This window comes from Dama dama, chromosome 23 (genome assembly GCF_033118175.1).
Source record: "Dama dama isolate Ldn47 chromosome 23, ASM3311817v1, whole genome shotgun sequence".
Classification (NCBI taxonomy): Eukaryota; Metazoa; Chordata; class Mammalia; order Artiodactyla; family Cervidae; genus Dama; species Dama dama.
The window spans coordinates 33,801,126-33,817,735 of record NC_083703.1 but is presented as its reverse complement, the minus strand read 5'-3'; positions in this window follow the sequence as shown (position 1 = coordinate 33,817,735).

The window sequence follows — 16,610 nt, the reverse complement described above, 5'->3', positions numbered from 1 at the left end:
GGGTTAGTTGCTCCATGGGACGTGGAATTTTCCCGAACCAGGAATCGAATGCTTATCCCCTGCATCGACAGGTGGATTCTTAACCACTGGTCCACCAGGGAAGTCCTATCTACTTTTTAATTGCTTTGTAATACTAGGCTGAGAAGAGGAATGTGGGGCTTTATGGAAGGCAAGAAATTTGACTTAGTCTAGGTTGTGATTACATAGATATGAGATATGAACTTATGTATGTCCACAAAGGTAGTGAAGGTGATATGATTCTAGCTGAACTATTTCAAATCCTAAAAGATGATGCTGTTAAAGTGCTGCACTCAGTATGCTAGTCAATTTGGAAAACTCAGCAGTGGCCACAGGACTGGAAAACTTCAGTTTTCATTCCAATCCCAAGAAGGGCAATGCCAAAGAATGTTGAAACTACTGCACAACTGCACTCATCTCACATGCTAGCAAGATAATGCTCAAAATCCTTCAAGCCTGGCTTCAACATTACATGAACTGAGAACTTCCAGATGTACAAGTTGGATTCAGAAAAGGCAGAGGAACCAGAGATCAAATTGCCGATATCCATTGGATCATAGAAAAAGCAAGGGAATTCCAGAAAAACATCTACTTCTGCTTCATTGACGATACTAAAGCCTTTGACTGTGTGGATCACAACAAACTGTGGAAAATTCTTAAGGTTATAGGAATACCAGACCACCTTACCTTCTTCCTGAGAAACCTGTATACAGGTCAAGAAGCAGCAGTTAGAACTGGACATGAAACAACTGACTGGTTCAAAATTGGGAAAGGAGTATGTCAAGGCTCTATATTGTCATCCTACTTGTTTAACTTCTAGGCAGAGTACATCATGCAGAATGCCAGGCTGGATGGAGCACAAGCTGAAATCAAGATTGCCAGGAGAAATATCAATAACCTCAAATACGCAGATGACACCACCCTTATGGCAGAAAGTGGAGATGAACTAAAGAGCCTCTTGATGAAGGTGAAAGAGGAGAGTGAAAAAGCTGGCTTAAAACTCAGCATTCAAAAAACTAAGACCATGGCATGTAGTTCTATCACTTCATGGCAAATAGGTGGGGAAACAATGGAAACAGTGACAGACTTAATTTTCTTGAACTCCAAAATCATTGAGGACAGCCATGAAATTAAAGGACGCTTGCTCCTTGGCAGAAAAACTATGACAAACCTAGACAGCATAGTCATTACTTTGCTGATAAAGGTCCATATGGTTAAAGCTATGGTTTTCCTAGTAGTCATGTACAGATGTGCGAGTTGAACCATAAAGAAAGCTGAGCACCAAAGAATTGATGCTTTTGAACTGTGGTATTGGAGAAGACTCTTGACAATCCCTTGGACAGCACGGAGATCAAACCACTCAATCCTAAAGAAAATCAACCCTGAATATTCACTGGTGCTGAAGCTGAAAACTTTGGCCTCCTGATGTGAAGAACTGACTCATTAGAAAAGAACCTGATGCTGGGAAAGATTGAGGGCAGGAGGAAAAGAGGATGTGATGGTTAGATGGCATCACTGACTCAATGAACATGAGTTTGAGCAAATTCCAGGAGATGGTGAAGGACAGGGAAGCCTGATGTGCTGCAGTCTCCATGGGGCCACAGAGAGTCAGACATGACTGAGCTACTGAATAGCAACAAATGTATTACAGTGAGCATATCAGGAGGCTCAAGTTCCACTGAAAGTTGAACATTCCGCCATCCTGGGCCTAATCGATTCTAATCAGGTTTTGTTGTATCCAGCTTTTCACAATGGCTGTGTCATTCTTTAAGGGTTGCACCCTGCCCTCTTCCCTTCTGTCTCAATGGGATCTGATTATCTGAATATAGACAATGTTAAAGAGTTGGACAGATATAATTCTTTTAAAAAATATTCAATAATCTCCTTGATCTATATCCTAAGACAACTACTCATTTTTCTCATTTAAAAATGGTTCTGTTAATGTTTCTACATGTTTCCCCATAATCATGTTGCTGACACAGTGTTCTAGAACCACATGTACCATCACTATTCACTCTCTGAATATTCTGTTTGAGAGCAATATGTATGCCTCCAGCAGCAGAGCCATCTTCATTTTATGAACCCTTAGTCTTGGCTCACTGAAGTTTCTTATTCCTATATGACTTATCAGAATTCTGACCTATTGTGAACCTAGCGAAATGATTAAACAGCAAAACCTTAGGTTGGAGATTTTTTTGTAGTATGACATTGGAAGTATCAGTAAAAATACAACAAAGGAATTTTTCATCTAGTATTCAATTTGAAAATTATTCTTTTTGCTATTAAAAAGTTGGACTGTATAGAACTCCTTCCCTTCCAAGACCACCTCACCAACCTCAGACTGCAGGGTACTGATGAAAAAAATTACACATTGACACAGACCATACTGCTTAAAATCTTAGCATTGCTTATCATCAGAGAAATGCAAATCAAAAACACAATGAAATATCACTCCACATCCATCAGATTTGTTATCATCAAGTAATCTACAAATAACAAATATTGTCGAGGATATGGAGAAAAGGGAACCTGTATATACTGTTGGTGGGAATGTAAATTGGTGCAGACACCATGCAGAACAGTATGGAGGTTTTTCAAAAATTTTAAAATAGAACTACCATATGAATAGTATATATAGATACATACCATATATACCCAGCAATTCCACTCCTGATTATATATCCCCCCAAAATGAAAACACTACTTCAAAAATATACACACACCCCAATGTGCATAGCAGCACTATTTACAGTAGCCAAGATACAGAAACAACCTATGTCCATGGACAGTGAATGGATAAAGATGTGACATACATAAAACAGAATATTGCTGTGCAGAGCTCAGTCACTCAGTCATGTCTGATTTTTTGCGACCCTGTGGCCTATAGCCCACCATGCTCCTCTGTCCATTGATTTTTCAGGCAAGAGTACTAGAGTGGGTTGCCATTTCTTCCTCTAGGGGATCTTCCCGACTAAGGGACTGAACCCAAGTCTATGCGTCTCCTACATTGGGAGGCAATTTCTTTAGTCCTGAACAACCTGGGACGCCCAGAGTGGAATATTACTTAGCTATAAAAAAGGAAATTCTGTCATTTGCAGCAACATGGATGGACCTAGAGAATATAATGCTTAATGAAATAAGTCAGACAGAAGGTATGAGATCACTTATATGTAGAATCTAAACATTTTTTTAATGAATGAATATAACTAAACAGAAATGGACTCACAGATATAGAGCAGAAACTAGTTATTGTGGAGAGAGGGAAGGTGGGGTAAGATATAGGTAAGGGATTAGGAGACACAAACTGCTATGTATAAATTAAATAAGCAACAAGGATATGTTGTACAGCACAGGTAAATATAGCCATTATTTTTTAATAACTTTAAATTGAGTATAGTCATTAAAATGTTGAATCATCATGTTGTACACCTGAAACTAAAGTAATATTGTAGATCAACTATAGTTTTAAAAAATGAGTCTTACTAGAAGTATTTCCAAAAAGCAAGAGAGTTCCAGAAAAAACATACTTCTGCTTTATTGATTATGCCAAAACCTCTGACTGTGTGGATCACAACAAACGGCGGTAAATTCTTAAAGAGATGTGAATACTGGACCACCTGATCTGCCTCATGAGAAATATCTATGCAGGTCAAGAAGCAACAGTTAGAACTGGACATGGAACAACAGACTGGTTCCAAATAGGGAAAGGAGTACATCAAGGCTGCATATTGTCACCCTGCTTATTTAACTTATATGGAGAGTACATCATATAAAATGCCAGGCTGGATGGAGCACAAGGTGGAATCAAGATTGCCGGGAGAAATATCAATAACCTCGGATATGCAGATGACACCACCATTATGACAGAAAGTGAAGAACTAAAGAGCCTCTTGATGAAAATGAAAGAGGAAAGTGAAAAAGTGGGCTTAAACTCAACATTCAGTAAACTAAGATCATGGCATCCGGTCCCATCACTTCATGGCAAATAGATAGGGAAACAATGGAAACAGTGAGAGACTTTATCTTTTGGGGCTCCAAAATAACTGCAGATGGTGACTGCAGCCATGAAATTAAAAGATGCTTTCTCCTTGGAAGAAAAGCTATGTCCAACCTAGACAGCATATTAAAAAGCAGAGACATTACTTTGCCAACAAAGGTCTGTCTATTCAAAGCTATGGTTTTTCCAGTAGTCATGTATGGATGTGAGAATTGGACTGTGAAGAAAGCTGAGCGCCGAAGAATTGATGCTTTTGAACTGTGGTGTTGGAGAAGACTCTTGAGAGTCCCTTGGATTGCAGGGAGATCCAACCAGTCTATCCTCAAGGAACTCAGTCCTAAATATTCATTGGAAGTACTGATGCTGAAGCTGAAACTCCAATACTTTGGCCACCTGATGTGAAGAACTGACGCACTGGAAAAGAACGTTATGCTGGGAAAGATTGAAGGCAGGAGGAGAAGGGGACAACAGAGGATTAGATGGTTGGATGGCATCACTGACTCAGTGGACATGAGTTTGAGTAAACTCCAGGAGTTGGTGACGGACAGGGAAGCCTGGTGTGCTGCAGTCCATGGGGTTGCAAAGAGTCGGACATGGCTGAGCGACCGAACTGAACTGAACTGGCAAGAATTTCTACATTGTGTAGATTTGTGAGGTTGAAAAGGAACTGGAATAGCTATAGGGATAGAAACACAACTGATAAAGACTTAGTTAAATTATGAACCTGAACAATCATACAAAGAGAGACCAGAATTTTCTGTGTAAGACATCATTAAAGTTTCCATACAAGGAAGACCATGTACTGCTATGGAACATGAATTATTATTCAAATAAAAAGAGAGTCAGCAAATAATTCAGGCCTAGGAGGACAAAGGAAGAGGAATTTAATAGGATCAAATTATAAATTACTTCCCTAGCTACATCTGGCTAAGAATTCTTGTAATTCCTTAGTGTGGAGGGAGTTGGGTTGATGTTAATGATAGAATCTACACAGGTGGTTTATTGTATTTTAATATTTAGCCAGTTATACTTAATGACTTCTATTGTCTATATTGTATTGCATTAAAAGAACATGATAGGAATTGTTGTAATTTAGATTTGGGGACTGAAGAGCTCTCAACTGACAATTGCATTCACAATTCTGGTGCTCAGTGTAGGTGGTGAAGAGAAACAGTACCTCTTACAGAAAATGTGTTTTATAAGGTTTATTGCTGTCTGGTTAGGGGCTTAACCCTGGGAAGCAAGGGGCCTTGATTTTGCTAATTAAGTGTAAGTAGCAAAAGAGAAACAGTTCTCGCAAAGCTGGATTGCTAGTGTGATAATTGATTTCTACGTTTTGACCATTGAAAGAATCATTATTTGACATATATGTGTGATAAATATATATATGTATACATTTATACTCGACACACTATTATCCAATGTCAAATCTAGCTTTCAGATTTTCTTATTGATAAAAATAATTTTCTAAGTGACCTTTACTCTTGCATATTATTCTCTTCTATTAATATTATATTTATTTTCTTATGGCACCTTGAAGGAGTGTGGATGGTAAAAATAACATAAACTCAATACCAGCCATTTGGAAAAGATGGAAATTTGTCATGAAGATCACACTAACCACTGTAGTCCCACTTCTTTGGAACTCTTTCCAGTGTCTTTCCTTGTACTTCATTTTGTGTTGGCAAACTTTCAGAATCAAGAGTGCCAAGTCAGAGATCCCTATTATGTAACTGAACAAGTATATATAATAGCAGTCACAAAAATAACTCAGATGGAAATGATTACATAATTAACACAATCGCACCCTCCTTTGATAAAGGGCAGAGATTTTGCAAGAGGCTTCGGAAGACTGTCCCTTCTATAGTTCTAAATCATTTGTCAAATCACAAGTACAGACTACTTTAAATGAGATCATCAGCTTACTTTTTTGCTTCCTAATCATTTCTTAGATCATCTGAGCTGAATGAATGGGGTTACATAGAATGAATACTGAATAGAGTGGTAACTTTGGGGCATGAAAGACTTGGAAAACAGGGGAAAATAGCCAATGGGCAAAAACAGCAATGGGATACTCCAAGGGGATGAGGGAGAAGAAATGTCAGGAGAGGGAACTGGGGCATAAAATAATATGGGATGGTGCCAGATGGGGTGATCAGATAATTTAGATTAAAACCCAGAACATTTTCAAGAACATTTTCACTGTTAATTACGCTGGGACAACAGGTTGGATTATACAGGGTAAACAAGGAAATATGGTCATTTTAATGTAAACTTAAAAAAAAAGAAAAAGGAAAGAAACAAACAAACCTACAGCCCTGGTGGCAGCCAACAGTTTGCTTTTTACCAAATACATGACAAGTTTGATATTAGTATCCTTAAATTTTTGATCCCTCATCATTGACCTCTTTTCTGTTTTCTGTTTTCACAAGCAAAAGGAAAGGCCAGGTGGATCCTCACTGACGGTTCTTTAAAGAGATTGAGTACCTAGGAGTCAGTGTGAAAGGTTGCTGAACCCAAGATCAGGTTTCCGTCACCAGGAGAGTGAGTAAAAGTCACTCTCTTTTAGGATCCAGGCTTCACTCTCAGAACTGCTAGTGAAGATCTATGCTATTGGCTCTTTGTTTTATGGTAATTCTAAGCTAGAAGCTAGTGTGGTGGATTCCGTCTTGTCCTGTCTGTAGTGACTGTTGCATTATATTCAGTGTCGTGCTACAAGTCTTAAAATGTAAGGTCCACTGAAAGATATCTTAAGCTGCTTGTATTTTCAAATCAGTTTGCTGGGTCCATTGTGCACGTTTGGAAACCAATCCATCAAACCTCAGTCTGCAAACTGTTAACTTAAGGGATACATGCACCAGGAAATAAGACTAAATTCATCTCTATTTTGAACCAGCCCTGAAGCAGTGCTTCTGGACCAGCTTTCATCCTGGGAAGATGAATAATAAGGGCTGAACCCTTGTGGCTCAGCTGGTAAAGAATCCGCCCGCAATGCGGGAGACCTGGGTTTGATCCCTGGGTTGGGAAGATCCCCTGGAGAAGGGAAAGGCTACTCATTCCAGTATTCTGGCCTGGAGAATTCCATGGACTGTATATTCCATGGGGTCGCAAAGAGTTGGACATGACTGAGCGACTTGCACTTCACTTGCACTTTAACAGGAATAGGATTTCAGTCTTTACAGAGAGGTCCTCAGGTCACTTGCCCTTTTAGGAACACTCTGTGGCAGGATTTCTCATTGAGAGCTGCAATCCTTTAGGCTTGGTACTCTGAGCAGAGTATGATGCTGGCAATTTGCTGTTGCCAAAAGAACCCCAAGAGCCCTAGGTCACTCGGTGCCCCTTGGGCCACCATGCAGCATTTGGTACTATTGTGCATGTGTGCTTAGTCACTCAGTTGTGTCTGGCTCTTTGAGACCCCGTGGACTGTAGCCCACCAGGCTCTTCTGTCCCTGGGATTCTCCAGGCGAGAATACTAGAGTGGGTTGCTATTCCCTTCTTCAGGGGATCTTCCTGACCCAGGGATTGAACCTGGGTCTCCTGCATTGCAGGTGGATTCTTTACCATCTGAGCCACCAGGGAAGCCCCAGTTTGTACCATTAGAAGAGATTTTTTTGTAATCATATCTCTTCCTGTTGTTCCTCTCTTTCCCCAGTGGTCTGTATCAAAATAGGGCTCACTTGGGACTTACCTGGTGGTCTAGTGGCTAAGACTCCATACTCCCAATGCAGGGGGCCCAGGTTCCATCCCTGGTCAGAGAACTAGATCCCACATGCTGTAACCAAGAGTTCGAATGTGCAACTAAAGATCCTGCATGCCACAATTGAGACCCAGTGCAGCCTGGTAAATAAATTTAATTTAATTAAAAAATATTAAAAAAAAAATAGGACTCTGTCTAGCTGGACTCCATACTCTAGATGCCCCTAAGAGCTGTGGGAGAAAGAGTTGGAACCCTGAAGGAGTGTGGATAGTACTGGCAGACTTCCCACTCTGAGTAGCAGGAGGGATGCTCCGGTGCTGTGTGTCTGGCAACAGACTGAGATAGGATTGAACCTCAGATTACAGAGAAGTCATCTGCTCACCTGCTTTGTACAGAATATTCCAAAGTGCAATTTCTTGAAGTAGAGATTCTGATGTCTGTGAGCTCTCTGTGAGGGTTTCTAAATTTCGCACTTTCATTTCAATAATAATTTAAAACATAATATAAGCACATATTGGATCATCTAAACAATTTCTCTATATCCAGGCCTGGAGGGCTACAATCCATGGGGTTGGCAAGAATTGGACATGACTTAGCGACTAAACCACCACCACCCTGCAAGTTTAGTCTTGGGTTTGTGTTTATAATTGAGTCAGCACCGAGCGGTTCTGTTCTAATCAGGGAGCTAATGAGAAAGAACCAAAGCTGACTGAATATGCAAATGATGCATTTATGCCAAGCGAAGGCCACATAATATCACAACAGGCTGTAGGAACAAGTGGTTTACAGTGATTTGAATGAAAAAAAAAAAAAAAAATGATGGGGATTTGTCATCTCACAGTACCTGGCCGTCACCTGTCATTCAAGTTACAACCAGTGATGACTGTAACAGTAACATCTGTCACATGAAATTAAACTTTTATTTTATTTACTTTTACATTAAAAAAATACTTATTTATTTTTGGATGTGTTGGGTCTTAGTTGCGGCATGTGGGTTCTTTCATTGTGGTGTGTGGGCTCCAGAGTGCATGGGCTCTGTAGTTTGTGGCAGGAGCTTAGTTGCTCCATGTAGGGGATCTTAGTTCCCCGACCAGGGATTGAACCCCCTACATTGAAAGGCAGATTCTTAATCCCTGGATCACCAAGGAAGTCCCCCTAAACTTTCATTTTAAAACTTCCTGGTTTTATTGCTTGGCTTATAGTCACTTTATAAATTGGTATTTTTTGCAGTCACATAGCTCTGTAAGTAGGAGTTGCTATCTAGTTGCATGTGAGGACCAGGATCTTTAAACAGCATGAACTTGGGGACCAAACTTCCAGATATCAGTCTTAGCTCTGAGTAACCTTGGCAGTGTTCCTCCTTTTTGTGCCCCAGTTTCATTTCCAGTATTCTTGCCTGGAAAATCCCATGGAAGGAGGAACCTGGTAGGCTAGAGTCCATGGGGCCACAAAGAGTTGGACATGACTGAGTGACTTCACTTTCTTTCACTTTTTTCATCTGAATGGGCATAATGATAACATCTACTATTATCTTGAGGAGTAATTGAATACTTGTAAATTATAAAGCTCAACATTCAGAAAACTAAGATCATGGCATCCGGTCCCATCACTTCATGGCAAATAGATGGGGAAACAGTGGAGGCAGTATCATAGTTTATTTTTTGGGGCTCCAAAATCACTGCAGATGGTGATTGCAGCCATGAAATTAAAAGACGCTTACTCCTTGGAAGGAAAGTTATGACCAACCTAGATAGCATGTTAAAAAGCAGAGACATTACTTTGCCAACAAAGGTTCGTCTAGCCAATGCTATGGTTTTTCCAGTGGTCATATATGGATGTGAGAACTGGACTGTGAAGAAAGCCGAGCACCGAAAAATTGATGCTTTTGAACTGTGGTGTTGGAGAAGACTCTTGAGAGTCCCTTGGACTGCAAGGGATCCAACCAGTCCATCCTAAAGGAGATCAGTCCTGGGTGTTCATTGGAAGGACTGATGCTGAAGCTGAAACTCCAATACTTTGGCCACTTCATGCGAAGAGCTGACTCATTGGAAAAGACCCTGATGCTAGGAGGGATTGGGGGCAGGAGAAGAAGGGGATGACAGAGGATGAGATGGCTGGATGGCATCACCGACTCGATGGACATGAGTTTGCGTAAACTCTGGGAGTTGGTGATGGACAGGGAGGCCTGGTGTGCTGTGATTCATGGGGTTGTAAAGAGTCGGACATGACTGAGCGACTGAACTGAACTGAACTGAAATTATTAGTATAGTGCCTGGGCCTGCTAGGTATTCCTGTGATAAAATAATTTAGCTCATTCACTAAATAAGCATACTAAATGATGTAGGGCAGAAAGAGAAAGACAAATACCAGATGATATCACTCATATGTGGAATCTAAAATATGATCTTGTCTATGAAACAGAAACAGACTTACAGACATAAAGAACAGACTTGTGGTTGCCAAGGGGGAGGGGTGGAGGAGGAATGGATTGGGAGTTTGGGATTAGCATATGCAAGCTGTTATATACAGGATGGATAAACAACAAGGTCCTACTGTATAGCACAGGGAACTATATTCAGTGTCTTGTGATAAATCATAACAGAAAAGAATATTAAAATAAAAGTATATGTAACTGAATCACTTTGCTGTACAGCCAAAATTAAGACAACATTGAATATCAACTATATTTCAGCAAAATAAATTAAAAAATGATTTAGCTCAGAAATAAGAAAAGATATAACTGTGTGAAAAGTCTCCTCTGTTGGATAAATTAAGGTATATAAAATAATAAGTAACATTTACATAGTTTATCATGTTTATAAGAAAAAGCTTTTTCAAATCCTGGGTTGAGAGGATTCCCTAGAGAAGGCAATGGTGGCCTACTCCAATATTCTTGCCTGGGAAATCCCAAGGACAGAGGAGCCTGGCAGGCTTCAGGCCATGAGGTCGCAGAGTAGGACACGACTGAACACACATGCATATTCTACTTAGGCTTCAACATCTACCCTGGAAACTAGATATTTTGTTGCTGATATTATAAAGATGAGGAAACTAAAGCTTGGACAGTTGAAGTGATATACCCTGAAAAACATGTTTGCTGTGAGCATTTGATATTTTTTCCCCTCATGGTGAATAAAGGAATATTTTGTAACTGAACATTTTTCCCATTTTCTTTTGGGTTGCTAGGAGGCCCAGAGCTAATTTTGTAGCTGGTACATGTTAGTACTTGTATAGTACTTATTGATATGGACAGCTATGTTAGATTTTCTGTCCTGTTCTTGACTTTTCTATTCTAATTTGCATTTTCTCTGATTCGGAAAATTTATGCCTAGTTTTATTATTTGAAATTCTGTCTAATCTGATTCATATACATCTTGGAAAACTTTGAGCCATAAACAAATAAACTGATTCATGATTGCATGACTAGTAACATTTAGATCTTGATGTGTGCTCTTTTGACTTTGTGGGAAGTCACATTTATTTAGCATCTAGTATGCTAATCGTATGCAGTCCCCACATTAGCTGGTGTGAAGTAGCTCAGTTGCTGCTGTCTTTATTTTCAGAGGAAGATACTGAAGCTTATAAAGTATTAAGACTTTCCCAAGGTTAATAAATGTTCTAATTTCTGATTCTGTAAATTGTTAACCGTTTAAACAAAAGCATGTACTTCCTCTTCTAAAGCCAGATCTTTGTATCCATCTCCCCACCCCTTCCTCTCCCCCACCCCACCCCTTGCCCCCCCACCCCCCCCCACCCCCGCCCACAACGTGGCTTTTCCTATTATGGCTTTGCCAAGAACAAAATTACCATTCCAACTATCTGCCACTTAAGCTATTTATCATTTTTTAGTTAAAATAGTACTTAGTATTACAGCAGGAACACACATATTCAGCAAAGATGGCCCCCGGCTTACAGTATCCTTAGCAGACTTTCAGGGTTTCCCAGAGCACTGTTCTCTGTGCCACTGTTGTACACTTGCCCAGGATGCCTTCTAGAAAGAGACTGAATAAAGGGACACTCAGAGACTGGTGTTCCAAGGGTGAGCTGGCATGCAAATTTATGCTTCCTGATCCTGGCCAACTTGCCTGTTTCTTTTTTTTCTTTAAGATTTATTTATTGGCTCTTGTGAGTCTTTGTAGCTGCGCTCAGACTTTCTCTAGTTGCAGTGAGTGGGGGTTGCTCTTCCTTCTGGTGCATAGGCTTCCCATTGTGGTGGCTTCTCTTGTTGTGGAGCTTGGTCTTTAAGGCACTCAGGCTCAGTGCTGTAGTGCATGGGTTTAGTTGCTCTGCGGCATGTAGGATCTTCCTGGACCAAGGATTGAACCCATGTCCCCTCCATTGGTAGGTGGATTCTTAACCACTGGACCACCAGGGAAGATCTTCCTGTTTCTTTATTTGGTTAATTTTCTAGTTTTTACAGGCTTGAAGACTATCACGCAGATTGGCTCCTGTCAATATATCCCCTGGTTCATTTATTTTTCTGGAATTGACCTGCAGGAGTTGCTTGTATATTTTTGAGATTAATCCTTTGTCTGTTGCTTCATTTGCTATTATTTTCTCCCATTCTGAAGGCTGTCTTTTCACCTTGCTTATAGTTTTCTTTGTTGTGCAGAAGCTTTTAAGTTTAATTAGGTCCCATTTGTTTATTTTTGCTTTTATTTCCAATAATCTGGGAGGTGGGTCATAGAAGATCGTGCTGTGATTTATGTCAGAGAGTGTTTTGCCTATGTTCTCCTCTAGGAGTTTTATAGTTTCTGGTCTTACATTTAGATCTTTAATCCATTTTGAGTTTATTTTTGTGTATGGTGTTAGAAAGTGTTCTAGTTTCATTCTTTTACAAGTGGTTGACCAGTTTTCCCAGCACCACTTGTTAAAGAGGTTGTCTTTTTTTCATTGTATATCCTTGCCTCCTTTGTCAAAGATAAAGTGTCCATAGGTACATGGATTTATCTCTGGGCTTTCTATTTTGTTCCATTGATCCCATATTTCTGTCTTTGTGCCAGTACCATACTGTCTTGATGACTGTGGCTTTGTAGTAGAGCCTGAAGTCAGGCAGGTTGATTCCTCCAGTTCCATTCTTCTTTCTCAAGATTGCTGTGGCTATTTGAGGTTTTTTGTATTTCCATACAAATTGTGAAGTTATTTGTTCTAGTTCTGTGAAGAATACCACTGGTAGCTTGATAGGGATTGCATTGAATCTATAGATTGCTTTGGGTCATATACTCATTTTCACAATATTGATTCTTCCAATCCATGAACACAGTATATTTCTCCATCTATTTGTGTCCTCTTTGATTTCTTTCATCAGTGTTTTATAGTTTTCTATATGTAGGTCTTTTGTTTCTTTAGGTAGATATACTCCTAAGTATTGTATTCTTTTTGTTGCAATGGTGAATGATATTGCTTCCTTAATTTCACTTTCTGTTTTCTCATTGTTAGTGTATAGGAATGCAAGGGATTTCTGTGTGTTAATTTTATATCCTGCAACTTTACTATATTTATTGATTAGCTCTAGTAATTTTCTGGTAGAGTCATTAGGGTTTTCTATTTAGAGGACCATGTCATCTGCAAACAGTGAGAGTTTTACTTCTTCTTTTCCTATCTGGATTCCTTTTATTTCTTTTTCTGCTCTGATTGCTGTGGCCAACACTTCCAAAACTATGTTGAATAGTAGTGGTGAGAGTGGGCACCCTTGTCTTTTTCCTGACTTTAGGGGAAATACTTTCAATTTTTCACCATTGAGGATAATGTTTGCTGTGGGTTTGTCATATATAGCTTTTATTATGTTGAGGTATGTTCCTTCTATTCCTGCTTTCTGGGGAGTTTTGATCATAAATGGATGTTGAATTTTGTCAAAGGCTTTTTCTGCATCTATTGAGATGATCACATGGTTTTTATCTTTCAATTTGTTAATGTGGTGTATTACATTGATTGATTTGCAGATATTAAAGAATCCTTGCATTCCTGGGATAAAGCCCACTTGGTCATGAATGACCCAATCAAAAAATGGGCCAAAGAACTAAACAGACATTTCTCCAAAGAAGACATACAGATGGCTAACAAACACATGAAAAGATGCTCAACATCACTCATTATCAGAGAAATGCAAATCAAAACCACAATGAGGTACCATTACATGCCAGTCAGGATGGCTGCTATCTAAAAGTCTACAAGCAATAAATGCTGGAGAGGGTGTGGAGAAAAGGGAACCCTCTTACACTGTTGGTGGGAATGCAAACTAGTACAGCCACTATGGAGAACAGTGTGGAGATTCCTTAAAAAACTGGACATAGAACTGTCATATGACCCAGCAGTCCCACTTCTGGGCATACACACCGAGGAAACCAGATCTGAAAGAGACACGTGTACCCCAATGCTCATCGCAGCACTGTTTATAATAGCCAGGACATGGAAGCAACCTAGATGCCCATCAGCAGACGAATGGATAAGAAAGCTATGGTACTTGGAGAAGGAAATGGCAACCCACTCCAGTATTCTTGCCTGGAGAATCCCATGGACAGAGGAGCCTGGCAGGCTACAGTCCAAGGGGTCTCAAGAGTCAGACATGACTTAGTGACTAAACCACCGGAGAAAGACTACCCTCAATTTGGCAGCAAGTGACAACTGTCCTTAAGATTTCTTTTTTTTCCCCTGATAGAAAAAGAAAACACTTGGAAAATGAAAATAATAAATTTTCTATTCAAATGTAAAAAAAAAAAAAAAAAACAAAGAAAGCTATGGTACATATACACAATGGAATATTACTCAGCCATTAAAAAAATACATTTGAATCAGTTCTAATGAGATGGATGAAACTGGAGCCCATTATACAGAGTGAAGTAAGCCAGGAAGATAAACACCAATACAGTATACTACTACATATATATGGAATTTATAAAGATGGTAACGATAACCCTATATGCAAGACAGAAAAAGAGACACAGATGTATAGAACAGACTTTTGGACTCTATGGGAGAAGGCGAGGGTGGGATGATCTGAGAGAATAGCATTGAAACATGTATATTATCAAGTGTGAAACAGACCGCCAGTCCAGGTTTGATGCATGAGACAAGTGCTCAGGGCTGGTGCACTGGGAAGACCCAGAGGAATGGGATGGGGAGGGAGGTGGGAGGGGGCTTCAGGATGGGGAACACATGTAACTCCACGGCTGATTCATGTCAATGTATGGCAAAAACCACCACAATATTGTAAAGTAATTAGCCTCCAAATAATAAAATAAATGAAAAAAAAAGGAAGAGATGGAGAAATTGGAGAATATAAATGAAATGAAATGGGAGCACTGAATATGAAATAGAAAAAGTGAAATATATCCCCTGGCGATTCAAAACTGCTTCTCTTAATTGCCAGCCAGCAAGAGTGTTGTGAAGTCCTATGTTGATGGGATTAAGGTTGAACAGAAAGTTTCTTGCCATTGTGACCTAGATCTATGTAACAGGAAGTGCTGGAAGCATCATTAGGTGTCTGTCGTCCAGAGACTAGAGTGAATGACTGTAGAATTTCAATATCTCAGCCAAAATTTTACACCAGTCTGTATGGTGTTTCCCAGATCGTGGGGTTTCACAGACTTCAGTCATTTGATTACCACAATTTTTGCTTATCCTCATGTCATCTTTACTTTGTATGCTGTGCTCTGCTTAGTTGCTCAGTCATGTCTGACTCTTTGCGACCTCATGGACTGTAACCCACCAGGCTCCTCTGTCCATGGGATTCCAGGCACGAATACTGGAGCAGGTTGCCATTTCCTTCCCCAGGGGATCTTCCCAACCCAAGGATCGAACCCAGGTCTCCTGCATTGCAGGTGGATTTTTTTTTTTACTGTCTGAGCCACCAGGGAAGCCCAGGAATACAGGAGTGGGTAGCCTATCCCTTCTCCAGGGGAACTTCCTGACCCAGGAATTGCACAGGGGTCTCCTGCTTGCATGCAGATTAATTACCAGCTGAGCTACCAGGGAAGCCCCAACTTTACTATACATACATACATCACTCAGTCATGTCCAGCTCTTTGTGATCCCATGGACTGTAGCCCACCATGCTCCTCTGTCCATGGAATTCTCCAGGCATGAGTACTGGAGTGGGTTGCCATTCCCTTCTCCAGAGTATCTTTCCAACCCAGGGATCGAACCCAGGTCTCTTGCATTGCAGGCGGACTCTTTCCTGTCTGAGCTACCAGGGATGTATATCTTTACTGTAATTTATTTCAATGTTCTTCAATGACAGTTTTACTTAAATACATTATTTTAAAAGGAAACTTTTAGTTGCTGCCATTAATGGGAAAACAGTTTCACTTACTATAATAGAAGATCATTGTAAACCTAATACAATGACAACCAGACTATACTATCAAATTCTTTGCAGACACAGGGATTGAGAATTAGGAGGTCTGTCATTTATTTCTTTTTTAAAAAATTATTCTTTTGCTTTTATTTTATTTTTTATTGGAGTATAGTTGCTTTAAAATGTTGTGTTGTTAGTTTCTGCTGTCATTTATTTCTAACAGTCACATAAACTACTATGTAAACTATTGAACAGCATGCAAGAACTCTAACTTCCTGTGCTATCCCTCTCCCCACTTGAAAAAGCTTCGGAGCCATTTACCTTTTTCATCATATGCCATTATCTGTGAGGAAAAGCAGAGCGAGAGTTCCCTTTGCCAGTTGCAAGATGTAACTGGAGACTGTAGGGCATTAGGCTGTGGAGGGAAGGGACTAACAGAGGTTTGAAACTACAAGGAAGGAATCAGTAGCTGACACAGTGCTGAGACAAGAGGGTACCAAGTGAACCCTACTTGCAGATTTTGTGTAGTAAGACCTGTAAAGAAAAGCAAAATCAGTGTCAGTTTAGAACAAAGGGCTTAGAAACTGTTCAAAGGAGGAGAA